Source organism: Haliotis cracherodii, unplaced genomic scaffold (assembly GCF_022045235.1).
Source record: "Haliotis cracherodii isolate W230 unplaced genomic scaffold, xgHalCrac1.p SCAF_10, whole genome shotgun sequence".
NCBI lineage: Eukaryota > Metazoa > Mollusca > Gastropoda > Lepetellida > Haliotidae > Haliotis > Haliotis cracherodii.
In genome coordinates, this window is record NW_027266265.1 from 10,431,864 (window position 1) to 10,441,734 (window position 9,871).

At 39.0% G+C, this 9,871-nt stretch overlaps 1 pseudogene; it reads right to left on the reverse strand.

The window, feature by feature from the left end:
• Positions 1-1,625: 1,625 nt before the first annotated feature.
• On the reverse strand, positions 1,626-9,588 carry LOC139448017 (sodium- and chloride-dependent glycine transporter 1-like; annotated as a pseudogene).
• Between the last annotated feature and the right edge of the window lie 283 nt (positions 9,589-9,871).

Consider the following 9,871-nt stretch of genomic DNA (forward strand, 5'->3'; position numbering starts at 1 on the left):
ATAGCTTAATCAGGTTATTGGTTCAGTTCATTCTTGTTTAAGGGTAGTCGGATTATTCCATTTCAGTTTAATTGTTTTACTGTCTTGATCAAAGGGCTGAAGGCAAGTTCTTTGTCTTGATTGGTGATTTTGAATATCTCTGTCACTAGCCATCTTAACACCTCTGACCATTTGTCACCACAGTACAAGTTCGCAGGTTAGTTAATATTATTACTTTCCAAACTTAGTCTATTGTCTAAAAGTATATTAATCTTACTGTGAGATTATCTAATATTTGTGATATTGTAAATAGTTAGTGATTTATGATAATGAATGTTAGAAGATTTCAGTGTAATGGCTGAATATTGTAAATATGGACATAATACTTTTTAGGAAATATATATGTTGTCTGCGTTGTGTATTCATGATCGGCAATGTGAATAGTGTGGGAAAGTTATTTATCATGAAGGCTACTGCATACGACTTACTGGAGAGGTTGGTCGCCACTCAGGCCGAAAGCTACGCTCCATGTCACCCTAAGGGTATGTCTCTGTTATAGTTTGTTTCATCTAAATATGTCCGATGCAAATGTCATATTGTATATATATTACTGATACTATAATATATGCCTATTTCAATTACTAGTGTATAAATGCTTCGTATAGTATCAGTAATGTTCAGCTGATAGGTAATATATAGGCATTTGTTTATGAGTTAACGTGATTAACTTATTATGAACTTCTAATGATGCAGATCATATATACATATGCAGGGACTTGACAATGAGATTTCAATTGTCCTATATGCAATTTGTAATTGATTTATATATTCATGTGATAGATGTGTTTTGGAATACATATTGCCTATTTTATTGTTATTACAGAGTGTCATGTACAAGCCACACTACGTAGCGGGAATAAACAGGTGTCGCACATCCCACCGCCTAGGTCTTCATTCAGCTGGACCAGCAGAGGCTGCAACATTTGGAAAGGGTTTTATCGCTTTTTTTGTATTCTGAACTCTGAGACTATTTGACAACTCGCAGCAAACCTGGAGTGTAAATGTGAACAGTTTATCTGACTCTTATTCCTATAAACATTTTAAATCGCTACTAAATGTTGAATATTACTGAAATTCACCACTTCCATCGCACTTAAAAAGGATTTTATTACGCTTCAGATGCTGTAACTTTCCAATAGCAGTAAATACTGGAAGATACCATGCCACACCATATGAAGAAAGACTCTGCCCTCTCTGCCTATCTGAAAATAAGTACTTTATTGAAAATGAATATCATGTATTATTAATTTGTGAATCCTATAGCCCCCTTCGTAATGCACTTTTAGATAAATATATTACCTCTAAACTTCAGCATAACTTTATCTCTATTATTTCCTCAGATGCATATGATACCTTATATAAGTTTGTTGTTTGTAAAATTAAAATTACTTGACTGACTTGATATGTCTTGATAATATTTTTCAACACCTATCCTAAATGGAACAAGTCATACATGCGCATACATGCATTGTGGAATGCACATTTATCATACTCAGAGAAGCAAAATAGTTCATACATAATTCACCAAAAGGTTAAATTATATACTATAAGTTGTACACTCGAAATTCGTAATCAGGACACTGCTGTTAACAAGATGTCATTGAAACTAAGTTGTCTCTAGCAGACATGTTTCTGTGTCGGTTGACGTATGATTCCCGGAACATCAATTTGGCAGGGCCCCAGGAACTGTTCGGTTTCAGGGATTTCTTGAATCTCTGTAAAGTACAAGCATAAGATACTCCCGTGAACATAGTAGATTAACACTAAACAAATTTCAATAAATAAGTCTCACGAGGCTGCAATCAAGGTAATTTTAGGGTCATATTAAATACTTACTTTGTGCTGAAAAAATATATCAGCAATTTTCAACTGTTTATATTTCCTACTTGTGACGACTCATCTATAAACACCTCTGGGGGGAATTCCTGAGTAGGATATGATTACAGTAACTCAAGTTTGTCACTGAACCATCTTTTAATGGTTATCGGGAGGTCAAAATTTATACATTTACTGAGTGTGTGCTCATAACCCTTTGCTACTACTTTCCTGACCACACCCAACTGAATACAGGCCGCTAGGATAGCCACATTAGCTGTCATGTAGATGCTTGCTAGGCGGAATATTTTTTAATCAAAACACTAGGATATTCTTCATGGTGTCGTCAAGAATTCTGTAGTTCCATGTCATAGTGTGGATAGGTTCGAGGATGGCATACATTATCTAACCCCGCCCTTTTGTGCAATCAAGTACATTTTCTGAAACCTTTTCCCCAAATGAATTTACATCATTTCCTGTCATTAACTTTACATGACTGCAAAGAATACTAAGTTAAACATCAAATCTTAATTAAGAATGTGCATAAATGGAAGTACCTGAATTATGGTCCCTTCCTCCGACTAGATAGCAATAAACATCATTAGGAACACTGGAATGCATGGAATGGATGCCAGACACCATCCAATAGAAGCAGAGTAGTCGGGATAAACATATGTGCCATATGTTGGAGGCTGGTACTGGGCCAGAGTGGAGATGAATATTATCTGAAACGACAAAGTAAATATTAAACCTTTGAAAGGCATTTAGTAGTGATACACCTAATAGGGAGATTTTATGAATGTCAACGTCTTTATCATTTCGGGGTATATGCTTTCTCTTTCATCAGGTGAATGAATGTCAAGATGCAGAGAGCATATATATGTACATGTAAAAACGACAAAAGTGATACGATAACAAAGATGGAAACATTAGCAAGTGACGCCAACAGTTAGGGGAGCGAAGGTTTGCTTGAGTTGGTTCAGTTCACTGCTGGGGCCATCAGGATGACAAATGGATTTGGCACGTTTGGTGAGGGTGGCGATGATGACTTCTTTTAACTGGAGATGGTGGAACACATCATCAAGAACCAAGTCCCTAGCATCATGTTGGAGGCTACCAAAGTCTTGTCCACCACAGAAAAACAACTGGCGTCAAAGGAAACTACAAAAAGCCATTGGCATCAGGAGTGTCAGCTACGAACCGTGACCAGGAAACATATCTGCCTGAGCTTGGGACTTATTGGTTAATTACTCTGTCACCATCTATCTGACGCATTATGTCCCCCCCCCCCCCCCCCCCCCCTTCCCTTCAAGGCTTATTAACCCCGCTGACTTCCATTTGTCCATTGCTTATTACCAAGCAGTGCTAATTAAATTTCTACCTTCTATTTTCCAATTGTTTATAACCATCAGTCAGCGATAATTTGTGCAGTAATTTGTCCTGATTTGTAAACCTAATTAATTTGGTAATACATGTGTTGATTGTATACTATTTGTTTGTTGTTTGTTGGTTTCAAACTACGTTCTTTTACGTACATATTTCTGGTTTAACATATTGTTACAATTTGGGAATCGGCACGTAAGAGAAATATTACTTTCTCGAAATCTTATCTCCAACCTCTGTAATTGCTTACACGTATATAGCAGCAGCATCGTAAAATGGTTGTATTATTGAACAGATATAAAAAATATCCAGACAAATGCTTGGCCATCACTTTATGCAACCAGGCTAAAACAATTCAGGGCAGTCCTTTTGAACAAATCAAACTGAAATATCATTTCAATCCGTCTTGTCTCTGATAGTGTTAAATACATACATTTATGTTGTTTCCTGTTACCAGTGAAGGCTACTGCAGCACGCCATACCTCATACATGATACAAAGTCTGCTTACAATATATCATGATACGATAATAAAGACGTATCAGGAAATTATCTTCGTGATATTAATGTATCATGAAACGATAAGAATGGCGTATAAGGAAATAATCTTCAAAACATGAAACAGTCCATAACCATACTACTGGAAGATATTATTTGTGATTATTTAGTAAGTGATCCTCACCAAAAGCATAGCAGGTGTGATGTAACACCAGGTGATTCTGAAGAAAAATGGGGCCGGTCTCCCTATCATCAGTTCAATATCGGCACTGACACGATTTACTCCTGAAATGAAAACACATACCAAACACTTGCCAAGGATTGCACATTTTTGTAAGGAACACTAGGTCAAACAAAAGACTAGAATAGCCATTTAAGTCCTCGCCATGCTTACAAGTAGTATTTGTATTAAGTATCTACGAAACTATCCAGTGATGAACTTGTCCGATTCTAATAATTTGGTCAAGGTGCAAAGATCAAATGATGGTCAATCTTCGTTATTTTGCCACAAGTCCTACATGATGGTATTGCTGAATGAATATATTTGGTGCAAAACTAAACACATTACTGAATTCCACGTTTGTTTTCATTCTCTTGTTACAGTCGATTCGAATCTATGTACTGGTGATTATCTATCTAGGTTTGTCAGCACCATAACCATGTTTGTGGGTTTCGCGGGTGTGGTAAACGTCTAAAACTTCCTCTTATTTCAAGCTCACACTTTGCTGTATAACTGAAATATTCTTCAAAGCAGCGTTAATCCCACACCAGTTACTCACTCTTGTTAACCAGTGGGGAATCCGGGTGAGCAATGGTCTCTAGCAGCTTTGCTGGGCCCAAAAGGCGACTAAATAGATTGGGTGGTAAGGCTCGGTGACATGGATGATTACCTTTCATCGTACTGGCGTGGATCGCCGCTCATAATATGAATCACTGGAATGGCTGGACTCTTACTTACAGGCCACATGACAGCCGGAATGTTGTTGGGGGTGAGTGAGTTGTGTTAAAAGTGATGCAGGTCTCAGACGTTTACCACCTCGGTGAAACCCACGAGCACGGGTTTGGTGCTGACAAACCTTGAAACATAATCGGGGCGAACCGGGATTCGAACCAACAATCATAGGTATCTTGCGTGCCCAAACGACGCAACTCTGCACAGTGAATCGCGGCGCCTTAGACGACTGGGCCACCCGTGCCCCCGGAATGTTGTTGAGTGCGGCGTATAACCAACTCACTCACTCAACCCACTGACCTACTCACCCACCAAACATGATACGAGTCTTCAAAAAATCTGAGTACTTGGTCAGGGACACATTTCCAAATGCAGTTACTTTAAAATATATATTTTAAACATCATCACATGTCGACGCACATGTTGTACATTTTGTGCCAAACTATCATCTATGTGTTTTGGACCAAACCCACATCCATCAGAGTCTTACCATAGACCCATGCCAGAATTATGCACTCTAAGAAACCGGCAAAGATGAGGAACATGGCCCCAAAGTACCAGTCAACCAGTTGGAAAACGTACATTCCGCCCTGAAAAATTATTACGTTAAACCTTGTTCAAGAACATTTTTAGAGTACATGCATATTACATGCAACAAATATTTATACACACAATTTCATGACTTATTTACGTGAGAAGATTATTCAAGTTATGCATATGATGTATCTTTTATCTTATAAATGCAAATTAGTGTACCGTGCAACAAAAAGTAAAACAAATGTTTTGTTCCAAACCTCAGTGATGAATATAAGCCCAAGCAGGAAGGGTATGGTACAAAACACAGCATTGACAGACATTCTCCATTTCAGCAGAAAAGGGTATTCATCCATGATGGCCGATATTACAGTTTCCACCATTGCAAACTATTGGACGATATCAAACATAAAACATCATGTTTATTACCTTTACTTTTCGATAGTTCATTGTCAGATATTCTTTCATTTTGCATAGAGATAACTTCACAGACGTCAGATCATGTTCGTATTCAGTACACTTAAAATGGCCATGCTCAATGTTAACGTCAAGCACATATCGTGGTCCTCGTCCAAATAGTCTTACAAACAGCGCTTTATGAATGATTTTATAATCTGAATTTCCTTGGCGCTCTGATTCTCTTTATCCCGAAACATCCAAAAACAAAAATAAACGTCCCATCTGGTTTATGTACACAAATACTGCAGCATCCCACACTTATATATTCGTGTTTGTTTTATGTCGTTGTGTATGCATATTAGATGTTGTTTTTTTATGATATAATGAATATAAAATATTGTTGTTTCAACCTTCCTGTCATTGATTTTCTCACCAGCGAATCCAGTGACAAGACAAAAAGCAAAATGAAGAACTTAAGACTCCACAGCTGAGGAAGCGGAAGCTGAGCCAAGGCTTCTGGGTAAATCACAAAACCAAGCCCTGGGCCTAGAAAGTGAATCAACATTGTTTGGGACAAACAAGTGGATGGGGAAATCATCAAATGTGACCAACCGTGAGATAAGGGACCTTATGAGTGAAAAATCACATTTTGACTTCTTATTAAATGCTAAACTTCCAGTATCCTATGACCACAAATACAAACTTCATAAGTTTCAATCCATATTTATTGCAGAGATACATGGTCTCAGATCTTTCTGTATGAATCTAGAAACATAATCGGGGCGAACCGGGATTCGAACCCGAAATCATAGATTTCTGGCGTGCCCAAGGGACGCAACTCTGCAAAGCGAATCGCGGCGCCTTAGACGACAGGGCCACCCGTGCCCCCAGGAAATATGAACACGCCAAGAGGTTTCTACATAAAACATAACAGGCATTCGCACTGTCTACAGTTTGCACAGGGATACATTAATAATTGCCCGAGGGACAAATTTACATTTGTACAATGGTAAATGAATGTCCAGGTCAAAGTTGTGTCATAGGAAACCATTAGAAACAGTAACACGTGTAAATTGGCAACATTTATCAGTTTTTCCATGCCGCATACATAATGTATTTTAATTCCTCAATGATTCAAATATGAGACGCTGGCTGTTATTGCAATCACCCACACATGTTTCAATAACAAAGGCCTGATAAATGAGAATATATAAACGACCACAATGACCAGATCAAGTCACTAGACATTCCACGAAACTACCACAGTTCATGCAATTATTAAAACTGACAGATAACACCCACTTAAAAAGTATCAAAGTTCTGTCAGCAACGACCAGCATGCTGTTTGTTTGTTGTTTAACGCCGCACTCGGCAATATCCCAGCTATATGACGGCAGTCTGTAAATAATCGAGTCTGGACCAGTCAATCCAGTGATTGACAACATGAGCATCGATCCACGCCATTGGGATCGATGACATGCATCAACCAAGTCAGCGAGCCTGACCACCCAATCCCTTTAGTCGCCTTTTACGGCAAGCATGGGTTGATGACGACCTATTCTAACACGGATCTTCACGGGCCAAATAGCATGTAATGCATGCATCTATATCTATATACAAAATACCAGAATTCTTCTGCTGCCGTCTGAGATAATGAGTCGTTTCTCAACAATGCACGTTCACCAAACTCTCTGGTGCCATTGTATGGCAGGAGGAATGACTTGTTGTCTGGATATGAAAGGAAGAGAAACAAACACTGGGTTGAAAACCGAGTAGCATGTGTCACTAATAAACAGTTTTGAGTACGTTTTGCAATATCTAATCATCAATATGGATGATACATTTCTAAATACAAACTTCTTTTAATGCATGTAAAACTATATTCTGGTATAAGTCAAATACAAGAAAGGTATATTTTAATAGAATTAATAGAGAATGTCACTTTCAGAAATGAAAAGCTTGTGCTGGTCACGTCAGCTCAAACCAATCCCCACTTCCCAGTGAGTGTGAGAGCGGGTTGTTTGTTTGTTTGTTGTTTAACGCTGCACTCTATTCCAGCTATATGACGGCAGTCTGTAAAAATATCTAGGCTGGACCAGACAATCCAGTGATTGACATCATGAGCATCGATCCACGCAATTCGGATACGATGACATACGTCAACCAAGTCAGCAAGCCTGACCACCCGATCCCTCTTGCAAGCATAGTCGCCTCTTACGACAAGCGTAGGTTGTTAAAGACCAAGTCTAACCTGGATCTTCACGGGTACGGATAGTATGTAAGTTATATAACAGTGTGTCACTTTAATCTGGAAGGAAAGCCCCCAATGATGTTTACCACTTTGCTGAAACCCGCGAGCACGGGCATTGTGCTGGCAAACCAAGAATCGTAATCAAAGCGAACCTGGAAATTGCACCAACGATCATAGGATTCTCGCTCGCCAAAGGACCATAATTCTGCACACCGTTCCCAAACTTTCCAATGTAGTGTTTCATGTACGTAAGAACATACACATATTCCAATCTCTTGTCATGGCTAATAGTGTAACAGGTGAGGTGAGGTGAAATGGGGTTTAACGTCGCGTCCAAGATTATTGCACTTATATAGCGACGTGCATGTACGTGTGTGTGTGTGGCTGCTTGTACTAGTCCGGACTGATGCCGATTTAAAGTGCTAGCTCACTGAGATACCATGCCGCAGTTTAACATGCATACCCCACTCAGACACAGTATACTGACTCCGAGCCGACCAGTTTTAGCCCCTTAATGCCGAGCGCCAGACAAGGTAACAACAAGTACCATCTTTTAACGTCTTTTGGTATGACGCGGTCGGGGATCGAACCCCGAACCATCCGCCCTCCAGGCGGATGCTCTACCACTAGGCCACGGGGGTGGTCTAGTGTAACAGGACTTGACATGATGATAATTTCAATAATGTATTTTGTTACCACACATTGCTTATATCATACGTTCAGTGGGCCTTTGTGTCAACACTTTAACACGTCTAACACAGTCATCGGTATTCCAGGAGTGACCACAGTCTGCCCAGGGAAGGACAGCGCTGCAGGATGTGACAGTGTAGTACGTCATCCAAGCACAGTTGGCAGTGAGGTACACCGTAGAACCACCAGATATAATCAGCATGCCGATTCCAAGACCTGACATGAACATAAAAATTCCTTGATCTTACCATTACAGGGTCATATATTCCATGAAATATTTGTACAAAACAAAAACTGTATCAAAAGACATAAAATAACCATTTTTATCCATTTACATGACCCATCAACTACGGACAACGGTTCCTCCATACTGCGTCTACGGGTCAGAGAAGGTGATGTCTAATACATCATATTAATTGTACGATACCACATGTGTTGACAGAAAATGTCGAGGCGAGTTTAATTTTTCTATCTATTAAGTTTGTTTTTTTTTATTTCTAACTTTTTTAATCAATCACAAAAGGTACACATTTGATTTCCCCAAAAGTGTGTGACAATCAGTGGCTCCTGCTGTTTGTAAACCTACAGCTCGACATAAAAGCGAATAAATATATCTGCCAAAAGCAGAGTCGACAGTATTCCGACTGTATCATGAGCATGTAATTATGAATCACTATCAAATAGTGATGATAACAAAACAGAAAAACAATACAGCATGCTGAATAATCAAAGACTTTGACCTTGACAGATTTGTACGTTTTAGTTCAGGTAAACAAGCATGTTCATTTTCTGGACATAAGTATCTTATGCCTATTATATGTAAAAATAATCACCATTACTAACATAATTAACTGGAAGACCACTATGTCACCAAAGTTGTTATTCCGTTGTCTAACAGAGCATCATGCAGTCAAAAATAAAGGAAAAACCTTTCATTAAAGGACATACGCTCCATACATGTGCTGCGCTTTTCACATAAAATTGACCAAAGGCAGCCTCAAGGAAAAACACAGGGAGCCCGCAAAGCATCAGACACACGAAGTAGGGGATTACGAATGCGCCTAGACACAACAAAGCAGTGGCAAAAATAATTGTATAACACGTTTAATTAACATATAAGAAATCTAATTTGGCGAACATCATCTCTTCTTCCTGCTGGCAGACACATCTCTCATGTTTGTTTGTTTGTTTGTTTTACGCCTCACTCAGCAATACTCCAGCTATATGACGGCGGTCTGTAAATAATCGAGTCTGGAACAGACAATCCAGTGACTGATATCATGAGCATCGATCAGTGCAATTGGGATTCGAT